Genomic DNA, 23773 nt, shown 5'->3' on the forward strand with positions numbered 1-23773 from the left:
GGCCACCTCCAAAAAAAATCTAAACAAAAAAAAAAAAAAATCAAAATCTTGGGCCTCCTTGAAAGTTACAATTTGAAGAAGTACTAAAGTTTGAAGTTTCTCAAAGTAGTTGTGAAGATCCTATTCTCTCAAGTAATAGTTATTTGAAATACCCATTCCTTTTCTTGTGAACCCCTACCCAAACCCTATTACAACCAATTTAAGACCTCTAGCTTCCTAGGCTAAGTGTGGTGTGAAAGTAAGAAGATGATGTGATGATCGACCTCAGCTTCTTTGGTTAGTCATTGAGAGTGTAAGGATTGAGTGTGCCCGCGCACACTAGAAAGACCTTGACTTGGAGTGTAATAATATGAGTGATATGTGTCTATGACATAGCCGGTGAGAACCCAGGTTAATGATTCTTTCTAAAGATACCAGAAGTGAAGTTACTCGTGCATAGCATTGCATCTTTTCATAGCAGAGTGCTTATATTTCTTAATGCTTGTGTTTATTGCATTTTTATTAACTCTGGTGTCACGAGAATTGAAGTTTGTTGCCAAAAGAGATGAAAGGACTTTGCTGAGATAACTTAGGGTGATAACCTTGATAATCGAGTCTTTATAGTCTAATTCCGAACACCAGAATTTTGTGGGTATATTCTCTGCAAACCCTCACGAGATAACACTCGTCCTCTAGGGGTAACCTTGAGGTTTAACGACTTGTTGCACAAGCTAAGTGTAGCCGCGATTCCTGCGAAAGTGAGTTAGGATTTTCTTTTGTTTTATTTTGCTCGAGGACTAGCAAAATGTAGGTTTGGGGGTGTTTGATAAGTGCCTAAAATTGTATATTTTATATATAGTTTTATAGGCACTTTATAATATCATTTATGCTTAATGGCGTATTTTTAACATAAAACCATACATTTGCTTTATTCCATGGCATTATGCACATTTTTTTTGTCATAAAGGTTTATTTGCATATATGTGTATGTCTTTGGAAAAGTCCCATGCAAAAAATATTTATATTAATTTGGTTTAATATTTTTTTAGGAAATAAAGATGTTGGTCAAAGCCCAATCAAAGCCCGAGCCCATGAGCCAAAAAAGATCATTTAAAGAATCAATGAGTGAGAGCTCATGGAATAAATTCTTCTATCAAGAATGGAAGGAAATGTTAGAGAATTGATAATTATGGATGGAAATCAATAAAGAATAATCACAACTACCACTATATATCCTTACCATTTTCACCCAATTAATTATGGATGAAAATCAAGAAAGGATAATCACAACTACCACTATATATCCTTACCATTTTCACCCCATCAAATATCCTCATTTCTATTAATCATTTATTCCCTTGATTTTATCATATCAAATCATTCCTTAATACCTTATATTTTTGGCACCATATATATTCCCCCATATCCCCCATATTCTTGCCAATCACTCCATTCCTAATTCAAAACAATATAATACCATTTTATCCTTTATTTGATTACCAATTTATATTTCCTTCCCTCATCATGCCTTGAGAATATCTCTTCTATATTCCATTTCCAAATTTTCTTTAACTTATATTCTCTTTCCATTTCATGTGAAGATATTATGCATTAAGATATTCTTTGTAGAAGCTATAAATAGAGAAGAGAATTGGCATTGAAGAGATCTAGACTTGAGAGAAAATACAGCAAGCTAGTTCTTTAGTTAGTTCATTTTTGTTTTAAGGGAGAGAGTTTTGAGCGTGTATTAGTTTCTCTTGTTCTCAATCAACAATCAATACAATAATTCAAGTTTCAAGTGAAATGGTGGTATCTACTTCTTATCTTTTTATTTGCTCTAAACTCATGATGGGGTAAAATCTCTACCCTAATGGTGGAAGATGAATCCCCTATCATGAAGATGTAGGCTTATTTTCTTGTATTTCCAATTTTGATTCTCCAGTATAATCTTTAACGTATCCAATGATTTTCTTCATATGATTTAATAATATTGAAACGAAATGTGCACGAGTTCTATCACCATAATAATTGGGGTATTTCTCATTGTTAGTTTCTTTTACCATTATTATTTTTTACTAGTAAACGGGCACGTGTGTTGCACGTGCTAGGTAATAAAAATTGGGGAAAAGAATGAACGCATGTAAATTAGAATAGTAAATTAAAAAGTTAAATAAGAAAAAAAACACTTCAGTTCTCAAGGTATTTCTAAAGTTGACCTCCAGTGTGTATTTTTTACTGAAAAATATTTGGAGACAATTTTGGTACTTTGTAAACTTGTGCTGTATAATTACCAACCAAGTGTACTACTGCCTCTACCGCTAATCAGGATCAGAGAGAATTTAGTAAGATGTTTACCACTTGATAATAGAACTGAAGCTGTGAAAAAAAAAGCCCGTTTACAATTTTGATTATGATTCCTATTGCGCTCCCAATAAACAGTCTACTCATTGCAACAACATTAGCATGAGCTCCACAGCACAAAAGGTTTTAACCCGGACCGGTAGTCCGGCGTCCTTCCTTTTCCAATCTGTGAAGAATGACCAGACTTGTCCACCTCAGCAAGTCTTACTTAGCAATACTATTGATGTAACTGTTGCCAATATGGGAAAAAACTCCCAAGAGGGAAGCAAGCTAGTCCAACCCCACCAACACCTTGTCCAGCATATGCAACAACATCTTCCACCTCCATACCAAGATGATTCCTCATTTAAATATGTGTCAGGTGCCTCTCTGCAGCATGAATCCTCCAATGTGTGTAGCTGGCGCATAGGAAGTAATTTTGGAAAAAAATAATTTAAGTGTGAACTTGTCGGGCAGTTATCATGAGAGAAATGGTCCGAATGTAGGCAGCAGTGATGTCGATGCCAGAGATATGAATGATGAATATGAAAATCTGGTACCTGGAAAAAGTAGGGTAAGTTGCAGTACTGTGAGCCTCAACATGAGCATACTGGATGGAACTCCACCTTAACCAGATTCATTTACCAGAATAAGTACTGCTTCAAGAAAAAGGGAACTTTTGTTGTTATACTTCGAAATAGGAATCCCTCTAGTGTTAGTGATCATCGCTAGAGCCTTCTAGTGTTGGTCAAAACAACGCATTCTAAGGACTTCCATTTCACCTGCTTAAGTGTGTGAACTGTTTGGTCGTAGGTCAGAGCATATTTGTGTATATTGATTAGAGTCTCTCTATAAATTAGGTCGGTGAAGTTCTAGGAGCATGTGGGTACTGGAGAAGGAGAGCATTTATAATCTATTTAGGGGGCAATAAGCAATCCAATCAGTGCACCCCTGCAAGTTGAGTTGGATGCTACCACTGGTTAACTAAGCGAGTAAGTTTTGCCAAAAATGTAGTGTTTTTTCCTTATTCAAGTGAAGAGACACTAACCAGCATTCATAATCATAACAAATACACCCTAGGTCAAAACAAATACACCCAATTTTCATGTTAAAACAAATTATGAAAGTGAATATATATGTAGTCTAAAGGAAAACCAACTTTAAATCTATAACAGGAAAAATTAGAGTTTAAGCATCGTCAGTATATTACAGAAAAGCTTGATGCAAGAGACCAGTAAACCAATCCACAGTTATGCATTTTATCTAACAGCAACACAAAATCACAGTAAGGGAAATAGTATCTTACAACTTATTTTTTGTTGTGAAATAGCTCTCCAGCAAGTTACTGATGGAACGGGAAAGATCAAAGTTAGAGAGCAAATAATTGCTTTAAATCCATAAAAATGAAGAAAGAAAACACATAAGACTTACACATTCCCATTAGAACATTCTCTTGGATCAGTGCCTTCCCATGTGAAATTGTTATAAGAAACATTCCTGTAAGACAGTCACCATGTAAGGTCATTTTGTTCTAAATCAACATAAGAAGCTCCTAAAAACATAAGAAGAAAGTGTACTTGTTCAGGCATGCACCTTCTACCTTTTGCTGGACACCATAACATCCAAGGATAGAAAATGCAAAAAAAAATAATAATAGATTAAAGGGGATTGCTCAAGTGGTTGGAAGAGCTGATGGAAACCAAAAGTACCCTGAGTATAGAAACTCAGATAGGCACTTTAAGTCAAATAACTACAGAGGTAAACTAAGCTGGGGAACCTAACCAAGTCTACAATTTAGAGTAGCTCTTAAAGAGTGATAATTAGTTTGCCTAAGTCGACCGACCTCTGTACCATTCAACAATTAATCCAAATAATCCTGAAATCATTTCAAGTGGCATGCAAAATAACAAATAAAATAAAGACATGAATATTAAGGACATATACTAACACATTTCTGTTTCTTCCCAAGACCCATGCAGGTATAGCTCCAGTAAGCATGTTATGGTTTGGGCTAAACATGTTACTCAGGTTGATCCGTGTCTTGCATTCTCTAAGGACAAAGTAATGATACCCCATTTCTAGATATTTTATTTGCTTCTACATGTGGTATATATGGCTATAACGAAATAAATATAGGTTCCAGGAAACCTCCTAATTCTATATCTTATCAACTTGAGTATCTAATTACCAATTTATCCTTTGTGTTAAAAAGCAAAAAAAAAAAAAGTGGTCAGCTAACTTTCTCGGTACCCTTTCCATTTAAAACTTTGGCATAAAACCGGGAATACGGGAACTATTTGGGAAATCTGGTATCCGTGGTTACATAACCTAACGAAAAAACAAAACAAAACATAATTATTATTCTACACTGGAGAATAAAATATCTAAAAAAAATGCAATACGAATAACCTTTTTTTTATCATTGTCTTCAAAATGATCTAGCGAATTCATCAGTTTTTTTTTTTTTTTTTGCGTTTAAATATTTTGGTCGGTTTAAATAAGTAGGTAGGTTGGACAAAGAAAGAAATTGTAGCTAGCTAACAAAAGCAATTTTTTTTATGATAGTAAACACTCTTATAATTTGGTTGATAAGGAACCATAAGACCGATTATTCTCAAAATATGAAGAAAAGAAAACAAAGAGAAATAAAAATAAGTATATTTGTTATCACTGTGAAATACTCAAAAGTATACTTGGAAGACACAAAATTAAGTTGAAAAAATAGAAAACTGAATTAAGAAAATGGGGTACAAAGAGCAAATCAAATATTCGAACTGTAGATTGTAATAGAAAAATAACATTTAAATAGCAATAAATCTTGTTTAGATACATACGTCTATTACAATAAGGCTGGAATTCTGAAATCCCCAAAACTACAATTGCGGAAAACCCATAAAACATTGAAAACACATTTAAATAGATTGAAGGGCATAATGGAAAAGAGTGTGTGTAAACTGTATAGTCTTTGGTCATCTCTTTGAGTTGAGAAAAGTATAAGCAAGTAACTTCACACCGGTGATTTAACTTTCAAAATCCAAGTTCCATTGTTATCTAGAAAGAAAGAAAGAAAAATAGGGATACTTAGACACAGGTAAATTAAAATGAAATGTTATATCTAAACCACATAAGCATTATGAGAAACGCAGTCATATACTGTCATTCATCACATCCTATGGAAATCAAACATTAAGATGGAGCAATAGGGATGTGTTTCGACCCCCACCTACGTGGCAAACGTCCATTAGTAGGGGTCTCTACTTTATTCGTTTAATCAACAGGGCTAAAGCCCAATTCGCGTTATCATGGGTCAATGTACAGGCCCGTTAACTCATGTGTCTAAGGCTGAACCTTAGCCACATGGCTTGCCACTAATATACGTTGATTTATGTCCAGATTCATTCCTTATCAAAGAGATAGTTATCAGTTGACAGATATACTCTATCACAATTACTCAAGACACAAGATTACTTGAGCTACAAGGACTCTCTACTCTACCTATATAAATACCACATTATTTTTCATAAGGAACTACGTGGAAACTTGATCCCTAGAGAACAGATCTTGGGTACGTAGGCAGCCATTATTTGGTTCAGTTTCATCTCCCCCAACATCAAAATCCTCTGTTTCTTAGTGCGTTCGTCACCATTGCTCTCGTTGTGTTGAAGCAGTTTATTGCCGAAACATAATTGGCGCCGTCTGTGGGGATTTTGAATCCATTATCACGTGAAACAATCAAGATGGTAAGCACAAGAAGCAGACCAAATAGTCAACATATTCCTCCTACTAACAAGAATCGCAACCCTCGAAATTCAAATCGGCCGATGCATGAACCGTTAAACAATCAAGTTGCTCCTAGTAGTAGGATCAATTCTCAACATCCGACTGTAGCAGCGCATCCGCCACCGCCTCCGCCTCCGTAAAAGGCAGTACAAGTGCCACCACCCTTAACGGCCTTGCAACAAGAAAATCGACAAGTCAGTAGTCCTCCATGCGGTCCGCCGTCTGTCCATGTCGATCCTTCAGTTGACATGGATATGGACGTGGACATTACTCTCCGCGCCAACTAAGCGGAAAAGGTGATAGTAACAGCCCAATTCACCCCTAATACGGTTGGCGGGAGTTACGACGAGTCAAAAATTTAAACAGAATTTGAGAAGGAAGCCGGCAAAGAGGCAAGGCGGTGGGCGGCGTTGCAAATTCAACAACATCAAGGGCGACCACGAAGGGACGCAGGCCATTCCAGTGTATGGGACCGTCTTGACGATCCACTTCGTCGTCCTCAGCGACGTGCTATTTCTCAAGCACAATCAACCAGTGCACGCTCTAGGAGTAATGACCCTATTACCCGTACTTATGGGGAGAATCGGATTGGCAGGGATAACTACTACCCTAGACATGTCCGATCTCAAAGGGAAGATTTACCTCTGAGAAGCAATTTCAGGGAAGACCGCCATCCGAGACATGTCCAACATGACTGGGAAGGCGAGCATCCCAGACAAGAGCAACAAAACATGGAGTGGTATAATTATTCCGACCACCCGGCCAAGGGTGACTACCGCCTAGAAACGGCTGGTTTCTGAGGATAGACAAAGACAATCACCGGTCGGAGCCCGATCGTGGAATACCGCCAAAGATCTCTAACTCCAATAAGAGATAATGGAAGGTATCCTTCTCCACATGGGCGGCACGGGGCGCCCAGTTGTTCGAGCCAATACTTTAACTCTAACGAACAACAAATGAAAGAGTTGATTGCAAAAAGAACTTAACGATAGAGAGTCAAGGGATGTAAGAATGAAAAACTTGACGGTCAATGATGGAGTACTTGACAAGTTTTAAACCGACATTCAAGAAGCTTACCACCATCCCGCTTCAAAACAACCCGATTTTGAACTTTATGATGAGTCGGAAGGAGATCCCGGCTTGCATGTTCTATCGTTCAAAAATAAGTTGGTGTTGTGGGGTGGGGATGATCCGCTCATATGTAAGCTCTTTCCATCGACTCTAAAGGGAGACGATTCTGCTTGGTTTAGTGAGTTGCCTTCAAGATCGATTCACCAATTCAATGAACTAGAAAATCAGTTTGTTAATCGTTTCGCCACAATTGCAAGGCGCCAAAGGATGTCGACTCACTTCGAACATCAAGCAACAACGTGGCGAAGTTACGTACTTTTGTTACTAGGTTCCGGAAAGGCGGCGGCCGCAGATGTTCGAAGTTTACGATGGGATGCTTCTTTTAAGCCTTTAAAGAAGCATTATATTATGAAAGAGACGAAGTTCGAACTTCATTGTAAGGGATCTTTACCACTCTCGATTAAAGATGTCCTAAAAACTTCGATCGATCGTATGTTAGGGCTGAACAACACATTCAGATCGAGGAGAACCTATCGGCGAAAGCGACAAAGGGACAAAGATATTCGAGTAAAGATTTTTCCGAAAGCAAAAATTTTAAAGCCGGAAACAAGGACAGTCAGATCAACAACATAACGATGGAAAGAATGACAATCAGAAGCAAGTCAATTTCAATCGTGATGGAAAAACTCTACCTGAGCTAAAACTGACCCCGCTCAATGCCAAGTACTCTGTTATATATGAGAAGTTGAAAAGTGGGAATCTTCTTTCCCCGCCGTATCCACTTCCAGAAGATACCAAAGCGACAAGGGACAAAGCCTTGTGGTGTAAATTTCATAATGACTATGGCCATGAGACAGAACTTTGTCGCTCTCTCCGGGGTCGGATTCAGAAATTAGTGGAGAAAGGACTTTTGAACGAATATCTTACGAAAAACTCTCAACAGGCAGTTGCTGCAACTTATGAGCATGTCATTAATGTCTCCCATTCTCATGTTGAGTCTCTTTCCAAAAGTCAGAGTAAAGAATCAAAAGCGTTTGAAAGTTAGTTATGTTGGTGAATTTAACCGTATCAACAAAGTCGATTTTGTCAAAGGAATCGGGCCAAGAGACTTCAAGAAGAGCCCCTCCAATTTCTTCGATGATGATCTCCGTGGTGTATATCACCCTCACTATGACGCAGTTATAATTTCTGTGTCTATAGGTGCTTCTCGTGTTCAACGGGTAATGATCGACACAGGGGCCACTTCTAGCGTCATTTTCAGTGGATGTTATTCTCAGATGCAACTTCGCGAAGGTATGATCATCGCCGAAGACAATCCTATCATCGGTTTTGATGGGACAACATCTTCAGCGGTTGGAAGAATTACCTTACCAATCAAATTAATGAACAAAGAAGTTGAGCTCGATTTCTTATTGATGGACTGTCGATCCCACTATAACGCAATTTTGGGCAGAGATTGGATACATTCCATGGGGGCTGTAGTCTCCACATTTCATCAGTGTGTCAAGTTCCCATTCTCTGGGCATATTTGCAAGGTTAAGTAGTGACGGTATCGCCCATTCTGTCATGACAAAGCAATGGATGACTATAAAAATCTGAAGTTCGAGGTAATACGATCCTTGCAAGTGCCCCTTGAGTTCTGATTTACCAAGCGGCGTGCCCTCCATCTATAATATTGAGACTCATGTGCAAGGGCCGCCGACAGTGGATCGACTTTTGGAAGTACAAGTAGGAGATTCAGCAGAAGAAACCACTTTTATTTCCGCTGAACTTTCGAGCATAGAACAACAAGAGTTGGTTTCCCTTTTACAGCAAAATAAGCGTATCTTCGCTTGGAAAATTGAGGAAATGCCGGGAATCGACCCTTCTGTTGCCTGTCATAAACTTGACATTGATCCAAGTTTCAGGCCAGTTCGCCAAAAACCTAGGAGAATGGCACCTGATCGGAAGCTCAAAGTTAAAGAGGAGATTGATAAGCTACTTGCGGTTAACTTTATCCGGCGAGTTACTTACCCAAAATGGCTTGCTAATGTCGTCGCAGTGCCAAAAAAGAATGGACAAATCAAAATTTGTATTGACTTTACAAACCTTAACGCAGCTTGTCCGATTCATCCGTATCCATTGCCATGAATTTCCGAACTAGTAGATGCCACTTCGGGATTCCAACGCTTATCTTTCATGGATGCTTCTTTAGGGTACTACCAGATCTCTTTGAATGTTGATGACCAAGAGTTCACCGCTTTCATTACCGACCAAGGCATTTTCTGCTACACTGTTATGCCTTTTGGTTTGAAAAATGCCGGTGCAACCTACCAAAAGCTTATCAATACAATTTTTTCCGATCTGTTGGGAATAATAATGGAGGCTTATATCGATGATATAGTCGTGAAATCAAAGCTTACTGGTGATCATCTTTCCGATCTTCAACTTGTTTTTGATAGGCTTAACAAGTATAACATGAGACTCAATCCCACCAAATGTTCTTTTGGCCTCTCTTCTGGAAATTTTTTGGGATACCTCATGACTCGTAGAGGTATCGAGGCTAATCCTGATCAGATACGTGCCGTTATTGATATGCCATCACCAAAAAATAAGAAGGAAATTCAACGGCTTAATCTTGGTCGGTGGCATTCTTCATAGATTTATTTCTAAATATTCCGATCGTTGTCATCCCTTCTTCCAGACTTTAAAGGGGGCGGCAACTTGGAACATTGATTGTGAGATGGCATTGTAACAACCGAAGAAATACTTGGTTAGTCCTCCTATATTAACAAGTCCGTCAACGGGTCAACCTAGTGGCATATAGCTGGCAGCTACATTGATGGAAAAATCTATGGAAGACATTCTGCCGCCGCTAATTGGGGGCGACGAAGACCGACATGAAAACGCATTTCTAATCTCATTGACATATGGATTGTTTACTCGGATGGCTCGCATAGTAAATCTGGTCCAGAATTGGATGTGTTTTTGTTAAACCCGGCGGAGAAAAGATTGGAAAATCAGGCGACTTGGCCGCCCTTCAAATAACGGCCGAAGTATGAGGTCGCCATTTGTGCCTTGAGAACGGCTTTGACACTTGGGGCGAAAAGCTCCAGGTTATACAGTTCTTCTCGCCTTGTTGCCAATCAGTTTGGTGGGTCTTTTGAAGCAAGAGATGAGCGTATGGCGGCTTATCTTAGTTTGATATGTAGTCTTGCTCGACAATTTGATAGCATCTCTATTACTCTAAGACCCCGAAATGACTTACGTCATGCAGATTCATTAGCTTATCTCTCCGCCGCCGTTAGAAGCGAAGGGTCAAGACACATCACTTTTACACTCATCTTTTCGTCAGTTGAAGTTTAAACGTTTTACGCTCGCTTAGTTCATTACTATCATTACGAAAAAATCTGACGAAGTTACCACATTTAGCTTCGTCAGTTTACGTTTGAACGTTTTTTACGCTCGCTTAGTTCATTACTATCATTACGAAAAAATCTGACGAAGTTACCACATTTAGCTTCGTCAGTTTACGTTTGAACGTTTTTTACGCTCGCTTAGTTCATTACTATCATTACGAAAAAATCTGACGAAGTTACCACATTTAGCTTCGTCAATTTACGTTTGAACGTTTTTTACGCTCGCTTAATCATTACTATCGCTACGACAAAATCTGACGAAGTTACTACTTTTAACTTCCCCAGTCTAAGTTTGAACGCTTTTACGCTCGCTTAGTTCGTTACTATTGTTCCGACAAAATCTGACGAGGTTACCACGTTTAGCTTTGTCAGCCTAAGTTTGAACGCTTTTATGCTCGCTTAGCCTAATTTTGCAAAGTTAAGTATGCATTGGGGGCGTTTTTCTCTACGTGGGGGCATCTCGTTCTATTTCATTTCAACTATATAAATCAACAACATTGTCAGTTTTCCACAGGTATGTTATCTATCACAACAACAACAACATTCAAATATCAAATGCATACTTTATTTTTATTTATTTTTCATCAAAAGAAGTTTTAGCTCTATAGTATTACATTCACACAATTACCTAATCAATTGTCTCTGTCAATTATCTTACGGTCGCTCAATTAAATCTTTATTTTCTTCTTCGAAATCTGCATTCGCTTCGCTTAGCACTTTTGGTTAATTATCTTCCGCATTCATTATTTTTTCTAAGGCATTGCGCCGCTTTTTCTCAACGAAACTTTCCGTCGGCTTCTAAGGCATTGGGCCGATATTTCTGAGAGACATTTTTCATCAATTTTTATGAGCGAAAATTTTCTCCGACTTCTTTATTTCTTCTACGGCATTGCGGCGCGATCACCCTGAGCAAAACCTTTCTTCATCTTCCTTATTTTTTCTAAGGCCTTGTGCCGATCTTTCTGAGTACACCTTTCCGAGTTAAACTTTCCGACAGCTTCATTATTTAATTTCTTCTACGACATTACTTGACATCTTTCTACGCGAAACTTTTCTCCATCGACTCTTTGTAACTATATTTTGCTCGTAATTCCGCCATTTCAACCTGCGACAAAAATACAAATTTTTTCGTCAGTCTTTCAGACTTAACCAAAATTTTACGACAACTTATAAAAAAATACTAACATACCTGTTTCATGCTGTCAATAATCATTGGCACCGCTTAAAGTATTTTTCGAGTTCATCCACGGTGAATCGACACTTTTTCTTTAGCCATTGGTTTTGAATAGTCACCCGACATTCTCTATCATTCTTTCCTTTACAATCCAGTTCTTTTATTTTCCGTTTTCGGTTAACTATTTTCCGCTATCGAAATATACATTCGCTTCGCTTAGCGCTTTCGGTTAACTATTTTCCGCAGTCATTCTTTTTCTAAGGCATTGTGCCGCTCTTTCTCAACGAAACTTCTGTCAGCTTCTTTAATTCTTCTACGACATTAATTGACGTCTTTCTGTGCTAAACTTTTCTCCATCGACTCTTTATGAATATAATTTACTCATAATACCGCCGTTTTTTTTACCTCGAGTGTTTTTTTTCGCCCGTATAGTGCGGTAGTTTCTACCTGGAAAAAAGCAGATAAAACCGTGTCAGATAGGTCAAAAAACGGGTCAGAAAGCTCAAAAACCGGGTTCACTGAGTCCACGAGGACGATCTAGGCCAGCTCATTGGGACACAGGTACGGTGCCCTTCCTTGGAGGGCGTTTCACCGTATCTTGTTTGGTATTCACTCCTCATAATACACCGGACCAGGTTATTAAGTGCGGGTACCATGCCCGTCCTTAGGAGGCGTTGCACCATAGCATGTTTTTTCATAATACACCGGACCAGGTTATTAAGTGCGGGTACCATGCACGTCCTTAGGAGGCGTTGCACCATAGCATGTTTTTTCATATTAGTTTGTTTACAGCGCCATCATCGTCTCTCTTCTTCAGCAGCTCATGCCAAAGTCGCGCACTCGCGCACAACACCAAACCATCTTCCTTTTTGTGTCGCCACCACATGTTCCATATAGCAGACATCCTAAGGAAGGAGTTACACAGTTCAGCGCCCATGCAAAAAAAAAAAAAAAAGCATAACGCGCAAAGGGTGCTTACCACGATCTCCTCGGAATCCAAGCTGCGCTGACGGATGACTATTCTGCGGGCGCCTTACAAGCCCAGCATAGGTCTTCCATGGGCAAAGATGACATGGTCTTCCACCGAAAAAGGGATGGACGATGGACGTGTTGAATCACTACATGCCGTAATGAAGATTACTGTTGTATGTTTGTTTGGCTATGGCGAAATCGTTTTACCGGTTTCTGAGGGTTATGTATTACGCTTTGGTGCCGAATCGTTTCTGTTTCGACAACTGGGTACTCAAGACAGCAGACATCATGAAAGAAGAAGATACAGCATATATTCCGGAAAGATAACGCACCTGACTTTTTTACTTGCGAACTTGAAGCCCTCTCAAGACTTCGTAACCCAACCTTGTTTCTTTACTGATTTGCTCTTGTGAAAACAGCAAGCTTTGTCTCGGCTGCTAGTACGTTTTTACTATTAGATCTAGTTTGATCTACGGATACATTTTTTATAATATTTCGTCGATAAGTTTTACGGGGTCGATTCTTATCTCACATGGATTCTTATCTAGTTCGGGGTGAAATACAGTTTTAGTCGCCCAAGTATTCACTTTCGATTCCAACTCGTATTTTTTCTTTTTTCTTCATATTCTTACTAAACTGCCCCTGAGTTTAATTTTCAACGGTATAATCCGAGTATCGCTATTCCGTTAGCACGCTTCATCGAATTCAAATTTCGCGTTATCACGTAACGCGTTCGGTACATTTTCGCCACTCAATTTCTTTTGCTATTTTATTTATGTGCATCTTTTATTTTTTCTGTACATTTTCGGCCATCTTTTCTTTAACTACGTCATTGCGTCCCGTCTACATTTATTTGACATTATTTCGTTTCCGCTAATTCCCGAATTTTTTCCGATTGTCCATTTTCTTATCGTTTACGTTCACACGACATTTTTATTATTTCGCATTTTCCGTGTTTTATCTTCTCTTCTTTGCCATGTGAACTTTGTTCGCTTGACAAAGAGGGGGCGGTGTTTCGACCCCCACCTACGTGGCAAACGTCCATTAGTAGGGGTCTCTACTTTATTCGTTTAATCAACAGGGCTAAAGCCCAATTCGCGTTATCATGGGTCAATGTACAGGCCCGTTAACTCATGTGTCTAAAGTCAACCTTAGCCACATGGCTTGCCACTAATATACGTTGATTTATGTCCAGATTCATTCCTTATCAAAGAGATAGTTATCAGCTGACAGATATACTCTATCACAATTACTCAAGACACAAGATTACTTGAGCTACAAGGACTCTCTACTCTACCTATATAAATACCACATTATTTTTCATAAGGAACTACGTGGAAACTTGATCCCTAGAGAACATATCTTGGGTACGTAGGCAGCCATTATTTGGTTCAGTTTCATCTCCCCCAACATCAAAATCCTCTGTTTCTTAGTGCGTTCGTCACCATTGCTCTCGTTGTGTTGAAGCAGTTTATTGCCGAAACAGGATGCATGAAGAATTAGAACACATGAAATTGTAACTCATTTTTTGCAATGGATACAGATGAAGTTCTTTCGGCATTAATGGTTCAAATCACGCATGAAAATAAAATAGAGGAAGGCAACGCACAATAAACCTGTTTAATTAAGATTAAATTCAAACCGAAAGTAAAAGTGAAATTAGGAAATAGGAACCTTACCTCTTCCATTCGCGGTTGTAGAGGTAATGGAGAGTATCAGGGGCTGAGACTAATTAGAGGGAGAAGTAGTTAGGGATTAGAGGATGATTTACTTTTCTTTGTAAAATCTGGAAACGGTGTTGAAACGGTGCAAAGAATTTTGTGTTGTTTCCTACAAATTGGAAACAGAGAATTGTATCAAAGAGTTTTATTTACTTACTTGCATTTATAACGAAGCAAAGAATGCCACCTGAATAATCGACTGGTTTCAGAATTTTTCTGATCGCTAATAATGTTTTGAAGAAGAAGCAAAAGTTGTTATGTGATTACCTGCAAATGAAAATCAGAGAATTGAACGTGTTTTCTACAAAAAGGCCTGAAAACATTCAGAATCGTGATCTTACCGGTTGGAAGTCTCCTGTGCAGAAGAATAGATCTACAGAAAAAGAAAAATGGAGAGAAAAAGAAAAATGGAGAGGGAAAAAGTAGCCACTCTCAATAGCATGATTCGTTGGTCGCTCTTCGCGGAACGGGTTTTAATTGGGAATATCATGAACGGAGAAGACGAACGAACCGCGAAATTGTGTCTCTGTTTGTTTTCTGAAGACGTTATTGAGTTTTATAGCCCTAAAATGCTATAAATTACCGATTTACCCTTTCCGCGAAGAGAAAAAAAAATGGCTGTCCGATTTTCCGGTACCCTTTGGATTTAAAACTTTGGCCTAAAACCTGGAATTGAATGTGCAACGCACGGACCCGTTTACGGTATTCATTCAAAAGTCCATAACTTCGGTCAATCAACGTGTAGTAATACGATCGATAACTCGGTTCCTATAGATAAATGCACAATGAGTATGTTTTGTTTTGTTTTTTTCGTTAGGTTATGTAACCCGCGGAATTACGAATTCTTTCATATAGACATAGACGACCACCGTTACATTCTATTGGATTATCAAAATGATTAGGCCCTCATTTCGTGCAAGTAGAGATGGGTAGTTAAAGTAGGAAGGAAGTTTAGTGTTGTAGCCGTCTAATTATTTGTTGTAGTACTAATTTCCTTAATCATGTGAAACAACGTTTGTCATGCATCTTATTATCTTATTTTTGTTCTTCCTTCTAGGTTGTGGATGCATTCATGGCGGTCGGACCTCTTTTCGCGGATGTTTGATTAGTCGAAGAAGCCGAAAACAGTTATACCCGATTTCTATGATGTCTTCTTTGTTTCTTCTTTTTTCGGCTACTTGTAGACTTATTTTTCAGTCAAGTTAATGGGAATTGATGGATTAGACCAGTTTACAAAGCAAATATTTTTGATAGCAGTGAGCCAGTGAGACAATCTATTCTCAACTGAAAATGATATCGCTTTAGATGGTTCATTCGTTAGTTTCCAAGAAACTTCCCTCTTAATTGGGCCTTAAATTGGCTGAATTGATGGCCTTTACCTAGCCATGGTAAAGTATTACAGTTTCTATTTCTTGGATAAGCTCACCCAAAGTGATGGGCGTGCAGGCAAAGTTCTTGGAGTTATAGTTCCCATTGATAGCAACTAAACGGGTGTAATAAAAGTGTGGACGTGCTTGCATTGTAATATTATGTTGCAGAATGACGAAGTTTGTCGTTAATGTACATTAAGCACTTTCATACAAAGCTTAAACGAGGAAGCATGGGCCATTTCCATTAAGAACAGATTCATGTGAACTTATACGATCTAAACTTGGATTCCTCCACCATTTTGAATCATTTGCCTGTTGGATTACGGAAGTTTTGCTAATACGTAAATGACACAATTTACTATCAAGCTATATCCAGTGCATGCGAGAAGTTGGATTTGAATAAGCTCTTTTATCTTAAAATATATCGATTGGGTCTCCCATGAACAACGACTACTAACACGATGAATCATATCTTTGTGACTCTTGTTCAAGAGTAACATCCTGCGATTTAATTTGTTGAGATCTTGTCACGAAGAACCAAAGCAAAGAATCAAGATCGATCCTCTATGCCAAAGTTAATTAAAACCCGCTATAATCGTCCAAAAGCATATCCGAGAGCTCCACGCCACAAGTCCCGAATTGCCAATAGAAGAGCAATCCAGTTGAATTAAGCGGCTAGCGGTGGTGAAATCCGAGGATACAACAAGAGTATAAAGTTTGGAAGCGATGTAGTTTTACGATGAATTAACTAATGTGTAACTTTCTGACTCAAGTTGATAAGATATAGAATTAGGAGGTTTCCTGGAACCTATATTTATTTCGTTATAGCCATATATACCACATGTAGAAGCAAATAAAATATCTAGAAATGGGGTATCAGTACTTTGTCCTTAGAGAATGCAAGACACGGATAAACCTGAGTAACATGTTTAGCCCAAACCATAGAGCACGAACAAAGTTGCATTCAGCAAAGAAGTGCAGAAGTTGAGCACAAATAAGAATGTTTTTGTTTTCTAAAGATTATGCATGGTTTTTTCATAAATAATATTGTCTAAAGCAGACATCTGATTCTTGCGGGGATCAATTTGACGAGTTCTTTGACAAAGGCTTCCAAAACTCCACCAACTCGGACATAATCTGATTTTTGTATGGTAAGGCAGTAGGCCGGTAGGGAAAGGGAATTGCACTCATCATGGGGAGAGATCCTAAGCTCCCTTTGACTTCTATTCCAAAAAGCATAGTTAAGCAACTTCACTCAGGTTAAAGATTACAAAGAGAATCACAAAAGAAACAGGATGACACTTCACCTAATGATTGACATATTCACTACTTCACCTAACTGAGTTTTCCATTTCCAACGTGAACTCCTTAGTTGAGTTATTTTTACCTCCAACTACTCTATATTATCGAATGAAAATCTGTATATTTGTTGCTCCACCATTAAAGAATGTTGATAAACTTAAGGCAATATATTTGATATATTCAACAGAACAGTAACAGACTAAGAAGTGCATCCCCCAAACTTGAAATAATTTATATATGTAGCCTAAGTATCTAGAAGAAGAGGCAAGAATGTGAAGAAACAATACATGCACATGCAGAACATACATAGATAAAGAAATTATAATCCAAAAAATGCATAGGCAGAACAAATACAAACCAATGCATTTATTATGCATCTACTCCAAAAATACAAAAACACAAACAAATTGTATTTTAAAATGAAAGACACTTAGTATTACAAAAAGCATGACCCTTGGAGTCTATAAACAAAAGCTTAAAAAGAGCAACAAAGAACATCACCAAAATGAGCAACTAATAGAACCCAATATTTTTCATGCTCATTAGTAAACATCCATAGAAACCAAAGACAGTAGGCTTTAGTAAAACCTTAAGAAGGTGCTGCAGAAGAAATCATCCCAGTCTTCCTAGCATAAGCGAAAATCCCACCAGCATCAATAATAGACCACGTGATCTCCGATGGGCTTCAACTTATATTCCTTTCCAGTAGTATGATTAATCAGAAGGTTCTCCGCAAGCTCAACAGTAACAACATCACCAATAGAACACTCATCACACAACCTCCCCTCTGATTCCAGTAGTAGAACACTCATCGCAACTGAATTCCTAAAGAATATCCTTGCATAAGACTCCTCCACAACCGCCTTGACCCCTGCAGCACCAAGCGCAACAGGGGCATGTTTGCTCGATGACCCACAACCAAAATTATCTCTGGTTTAGATTTGACTTCACCTGTTTCAATGAATCGAGTTTCATAAGTAAAGGGAAGACCAATGAGGGCATGAGATCCAAGCTTGCGACATGCGATGCTTCTTTCGGGTGGTTATTTGAAGTTAATGCTGGATTGAAAACTGAAGCTGAAGTAGTCGCCAATGATTGATCGCTTCAGACAACTAATGAACTTTTCTTTCACTGTCTGCAAACCTTTTGAAAAAAGTCAGTATAAGGCAATGCTCAAGGACCAATGTTAGCTTCGTTTAGACAACCAAAAGAAGAAAAACATACATGCCCAATATGCATCGAATACATTGCCCCAAACTTTGTCAAGAGGGCGTGTGGAAATATAGGAAAAAAGGAAAGGCATGCTGAAGAATATGTACCACAACGCTCTTAACTTTTAAGCATATTCTCTAAAGCTGACCAAAACTGCTACACAAAAGTTTTAGTACCTATTACACCTATACATTAGCATATCAGCATATGGTAGGTGGAATCGATCAAATTCAATATTGAATTGAATTTAAGTAGTCACTACTTTACTCATTTTTCTTTCTTAATCATCTACTGATTCAGTCTTCGCATGGGCAGTATACCCTTGAATTTGTTTAGGAAATGAAAAAAACCAATAAGTTAAACTAAGTATTGATAAGGTGAGAAAATTTGTACTTTGTACTTGATCATCGGCAATGTATTGATAGGTTCTTCTTTAATAGTGATTATCCCCTACGATTCTGTTCTTGTTGAGCATCATGCATCATTCATTATCGACGTCTATTTTTGCTTATTTCTCGTTCTCTGGTACTCTGTTAATAAGAAAGCCAAACCTTTATGAGAACGAATTCCAAGCACGACAAAACTAATACCAAAAAACTAATTGCAACCAATATATTAGAATAGAACAGTAAGACTTGATATATAACACTTGATTGCAATCAAGTTAAGAAGCAAGTATCGGTTTTATATATAAGACTTGATTTAATTCTTCTTAGCTTCATAATCTAGTCCCAACAAATTGCAAAGATATCGTATGGACATTGTGCTCATTGAATGTCTTTCAAAGAAATTGTAGCATTATTTAAATTGAAACAATCCCTTAAAAACTAAACTAACCTTTGAGTATGATACTGAAAATGAAGCGTGCAACCACAAAGTAAGCCTCAGTAACATATACTGAGTAGCGATATTAGCGAATACTTAAGGTGGGAAAAGAAGTAAAAAATAAAACCGAAAAGAAAGAAAAAAAATCAGAGCAGTGAAATACAGAATGGAAGTGAAAAGGGACGAATCTATCCATCCTATTCTTATCCCACCTATCGATCGGATATATTGCCATCCCACCCCAAGAATCCCGAATTTGAGTCTATTCCGATTTCGCTACACATCAACACTTGAACTCCGAAACTGAATCCCTATGAACAGGCACTGCATCTGGGACATCCGGAACGGAATCACGATCACGCTTGTGGTAATAAACAACTGGACATTGCCACTACCTACCGGAAAAAAAAAACTCGCCGCTTCCGGTTCAGATGCAAGAAGATGTTTGGGAAAAAAAACAGAAGAAGAAAACTTTTTCTGCCATTGCCTGCGAAATGACAATCGAGTTTTGGAGGATGAGAGACGAAATAGAACGCAGGTTTTCGTTTATTACAGAAAAGTAACTTTTTTTTTTAATTTGTGAATACGTAATGATTCAGTCAAATGAGCGAAAGAAAGAAAATTAAGAAAGAAGAGATATACAGACATAAGTGTTTACCAAGATAAAGGTAAAGGAGAAGCAGAGAGTAACATGATAATTTGTTACTTGGAAGAAGTGATTATGATTTATGATATTCAATACACCATTGGTTGCCCACCACGTTTTTGGATTAAGCCTGTGCACAATGAAGTTTATATTTTTTTGAATCATGATAATATCACACGGGAAAACAATCATATACAAAAGTAATCTAACCTCTTCCATGGCTAGGCAATGCGTCCAAACTGCAAGAGGAATATGAAATTGGAGACTGTGAGAGAGTAGAAGATAAACAAAAATAATCAGTAAATGGCAAGGAAATTTAGAGATGGTTGAGGAGAATCGCAGGAATAGAGAAGAATAACATATATTTTTCTCATTTTTTTTACCTTTTAATTGCGAAAGCAGAGAGAGTTCGAAACGGTGCGTTGTTTGCGATGAGTTTTTTCTTTTTTTTCGAGTATGAGAATATCTAATGACCAATTTACCCTTTGTGTGAAGAGAAAAAAAAAAGTGGCTGTCTAACTTTCCGGTACCCTTTCTATTTAAAACTTTGGCATAAAACCGGGAATACGGGAACTAATTGGAAAATCTGGTATCCGCTTTATATATAAGATTAAAGCTTGTTCAATAATGTTTTAGTTGCCTATCCTTGATGACTTATACTACTTTAATTTGTTTGAGTTGATTTGTCATGCTTAGATAGCTTCTTATAATGCTTGAAGAATTTGAGGATTTATTCTTTTAAAAAAATGTGACTAGCGTCCATAAAATGCATTTATTAAAAATCATCCATTAAACTAGCAATTAGCGTTGGAGTTTATTTGATGAAATTTATAAAGTAGAAAGGAGAATAAATGTTTGGAAATATATGAAATACTCCATTCTTTAAAAATAGGGGTGAAGTCATTCACCATTAGGATTTCTCATTAATTGAATTCTTGAAAACCGGACAAATTTAGTTTAATTAGTTGATAAAATAGAAGCAAATTTTCATTCTTAGATTAAATTAGGTTGATAAAATCAAAATTCAAAAATTGTTTTAAATTTCACGTACCTAGTTAGTAATTGGTTTATTAACTCTTTTCGCTCTAATTTCTCCATTTCAAGGTGTGGTTCGACTCTAACTTGCCAATATTCTTTTTCATTGTTGCATGTTTGAAAATTATATTTATTGATTTGCAGGTTCTAAACGACAAGAATTTGTGTAAATCAGGTTCCTTCTGGTGAAGTTAACACATGCCCCAGTCCACTACTACTGTTGTTGCACACTCCATCTACGTAGAGGTGCCATGTGTCTGGGGTGGTTGGTTGATGGAGTGAAGTAATGGGCTCGGGTTCCCAGTTGACATCTTCTATGGGGAAGTCAGGAAGGACCTGACATTTGTGAGATGTTCTGAGAACAAAGTCGATGTGATGCTCTCCGAGTTCTTCAGCCCATTTGGTTATGCGGGCTGTTTTGTTGTTAGAACTCAAAACCTGCTTGATGGGTACGTCTGTTATGACATTGATGCTATGAGCCTGGAAGTAAGGTCGAAACTTGCGAGCAGAGTATAACAAAGATAGCATTGTTTTCTCAATTGGAGAGTAATGCTTTTCTGAATCTGCCAATGTCTTGCTGGTGAAATAGACTGGTTTTTCGATTCCCTCGCTTTCACGAAAGAGGACCGACCTGATGGCAAAGTTGGTGGTTGCAAGGTAAAGCCCCAGTGTTTCTCCTTCATTTGGTTTGGACAGGACGGGCGGAGTTGATAGGTAAGCCTTCAGGTTGTTGAAAGCTTTGTGGGATTCGTCTATCTATGTGAATGTTGCGTCTTTCTTGAGTATTTGCAGGAACAGTCTGCATTTGTTAGATGCATATGAGATGAATCTGTTGAGGGCTAAAACCATGCCAGATAGCTTGTGAATTTGTTGCTTGGAAATTGGTTCTGGCATTTCAAGGAGAGCTCATATTTGCTCTGGGTTTGCTTCAATGCGTCTTTGTGAGACGAGGTATCCTAGGAATTTTCCTGAGGCTACCCCAAATACACACTTTGCTGGGTTGAGCTTCATCCTATTTTGGCTTAATATTTCAAAGGCTTCTTGATGGTGAGAAATGTGATCGCCAGCCTTTTCACTTTTGACTACCATGTCGTTTATGTAGACTTCCATGGTGTCGCCTAGTAAGTCTTTGAACATCTTCGTGACAAGTCTTTAGTAGGTCGCACCGGCGTTCTTTAAGCCGAATGGTAGGACGTTGTAGCAGAACGTTCCTTGTTCGGTTATGAAGGACGTCTTCTCTTGGTCTTCTTTTGCAAGTGGTATTTGATTGTATCCACTATATGCGTCCATAAATGATAGAAGTTCATGTCGACAAGTTTGATATATCGTACCAGTATCTCAATCCTTGGTAGGGGGAAGCTGTCCTTTGGGCAATGCTTGTTGACGTTGGTGAAGTCTATGCAGAGTCGTACCTGGCCATTTTTCTTAGGAATGGCTACAGGGTTAGCTAGCCAGGTCGGGTACTTGACTTCTCTGATGAATCCAACATTTTTGAGCTTTTCTATCTCTTCGTTGATGGCTTTTTGAAATTTGGGTGCTAGTTTCCTAGGTCGTTGTTTGATAGGCTTTACAGTTAGATCTACATTTAATTTGTGGCAAGCGACCTGATGGCCAATTCCTGGCATATCGATATACGACCAAGCAAAAACATCTTTATTGAGAGATAGAAATTTGACAAGTTGCTCCTTAAGCTTGGGGTCTAAATTAGCCCCTACATGAACAAATTTTAGGTCTTCATTTGTGCCCAAATTGACTTTTTCTCATGGTTCGATTTGTGCTTGTTTCTCCTTGAGCTTGTCTGTTGCTGATGTTGGAGGGCTGGAAGCTTGAGGATCTTGCGGCTTTGGGATTTCTTTTGTTTGGACGACCTGAGTTTTGGCTGTGGTTGTTGTGTTGACTTGATTGCATTGGTGAGCTTCTAGTTAGTTGCTTCTAAGCTCCATGATGCCTCGAGGTTTGGGGAACCACAGGACTTGGTGTAAGGTTGATGGAACTGCTTGGATCTTGTAAATCCACCTGCATCCTAAGATGGCAGTGTAGGATGACTTGACATCAATCACACTGGTGGATGACGTCTCCAATGAAATCTGTGCGGTCTCCATTGAACCCGTGGAGTGGTGCATTTTATTCTATCATCACCAAGTCTGGTAGGTGCATATCCTTGTAAGTGTGGTAGAAGAGTGTATTGTAGGAGTTGCCTGGATCGATTAGGACCCGTTTAACTATCCATTCATTGATCTTGACGTGCACTACCAGGGCATCATTGTGGGGTAGGCACACCTTGTCAAGATCTTCCTCAGTAAATAATATGGAGGTCGTTTATTGGGAGCTGGTAGGAGTGATTACTTCAGCTTTGTGGGAGAGGTGGTAGATTTCTTGCAGCGTTCCTACACGCCTGCACTTTTCGTGACATGAGGTTTTGTTGTTGTAGGTGTCTGTAATCATGTGGATTACCTTTTCCTTATTGTGATCGGAAGAGTGCTGTCTCCTATTGTGCCTCGACCGACCTGGAGATTTAGATCGTCGGGCTGTTCTGTTTCTACTTCTTCTACGAGCAGGTCGTTCATGGCTCCGGCTTTTGCTTCTATTGCGGTTGGCATTCAGCTTATGCCTGAGGTTGCTTTCTGGCAGGAACTCTTTCAGCTTTTCCTCTTCGACTAAGTCTTAGTAGTGTTTGAGACTCCAACATTCATCGGTGTCATGGTGGTGAAGTTTGTGGAAATGGCAGTATGGACGTCCTGGTATTGCTATCACCTTGTTGATGTTTGGCTTGAAGTAAGGTGATGTATATATCTTCCTCAAGATATTGCTTGGCGTCCTGGAAAAGTTGGAGAATTCTCTTTTAGTGTATGAAGGCTTGTGGGAGTTGTTGCCCTTGTTGTTGTTGCCTGAGTACTGATTGCTTTCTTTGGGTCCCTGCTTGTCGTTTACTGCGAGGACTTCTTTGC

At 38.5% G+C, this 23773-nt stretch overlaps 4 long non-coding RNA genes across 6 annotated transcripts; all 4 read right to left on the reverse strand.

Annotated features, from left to right (window-relative positions):
• Positions 1-2591: 2591 nt before the first annotated feature.
• Positions 2592-4347, reverse strand: LOC147522563 (uncharacterized). 3 transcript variants are annotated; one of them, XR_015195389.1, is made up of 5 exons: positions 4268-4327; positions 3897-3925; positions 3751-3816; positions 3626-3664; positions 2592-2879 (listed from the first exon to the last, which is right to left on the reverse strand). It is a non-coding gene; the product is annotated as an uncharacterized LOC147522563 (long non-coding RNA). The 3 variants fall into 3 exon arrangements; XR_015195390.1 differs by having other exon boundaries at positions 3913-3925; positions 4268-4314; XR_015195395.1 differs by lacking the exon at positions 3897-3925 and having other exon boundaries at positions 4268-4347.
• Positions 4348-12516: 8169 nt separating this feature from the next.
• LOC147522564 (uncharacterized) lies at positions 12517-13564 on the reverse strand. The gene is made up of 2 exons (XR_015195400.1): positions 12722-13564; positions 12517-12647 (listed from the first exon to the last, which is right to left on the reverse strand). It is a non-coding gene; the product is annotated as an uncharacterized LOC147522564 (long non-coding RNA).
• A 3892-nt stretch (positions 13565-17456) lies between these two features.
• Positions 17457-19194, reverse strand: LOC147522565 (uncharacterized). Its single transcript, XR_015195402.1, has 3 exons — positions 19157-19194; positions 18713-18849; positions 17457-18250 (listed from the first exon to the last, which is right to left on the reverse strand). It is a non-coding gene; the product is annotated as an uncharacterized LOC147522565 (long non-coding RNA).
• Positions 19195-19250: 56 nt separating this feature from the next.
• On the reverse strand, positions 19251-20378 carry LOC147522566 (uncharacterized). Its single transcript, XR_015195414.1, has 3 exons — positions 20001-20378; positions 19803-19920; positions 19251-19631 (listed from the first exon to the last, which is right to left on the reverse strand). It is a non-coding gene; the product is annotated as an uncharacterized LOC147522566 (long non-coding RNA).
• Positions 20379-23773: the final 3395 nt, after the last annotated feature.

The sequence above is a fragment of the Coptis chinensis genome, chromosome 1 (assembly GCF_015680905.1).
Source record: "Coptis chinensis isolate HL-2020 chromosome 1, ASM1568090v1, whole genome shotgun sequence".
NCBI lineage: Eukaryota > Viridiplantae > Streptophyta > Magnoliopsida > Ranunculales > Ranunculaceae > Coptis > Coptis chinensis.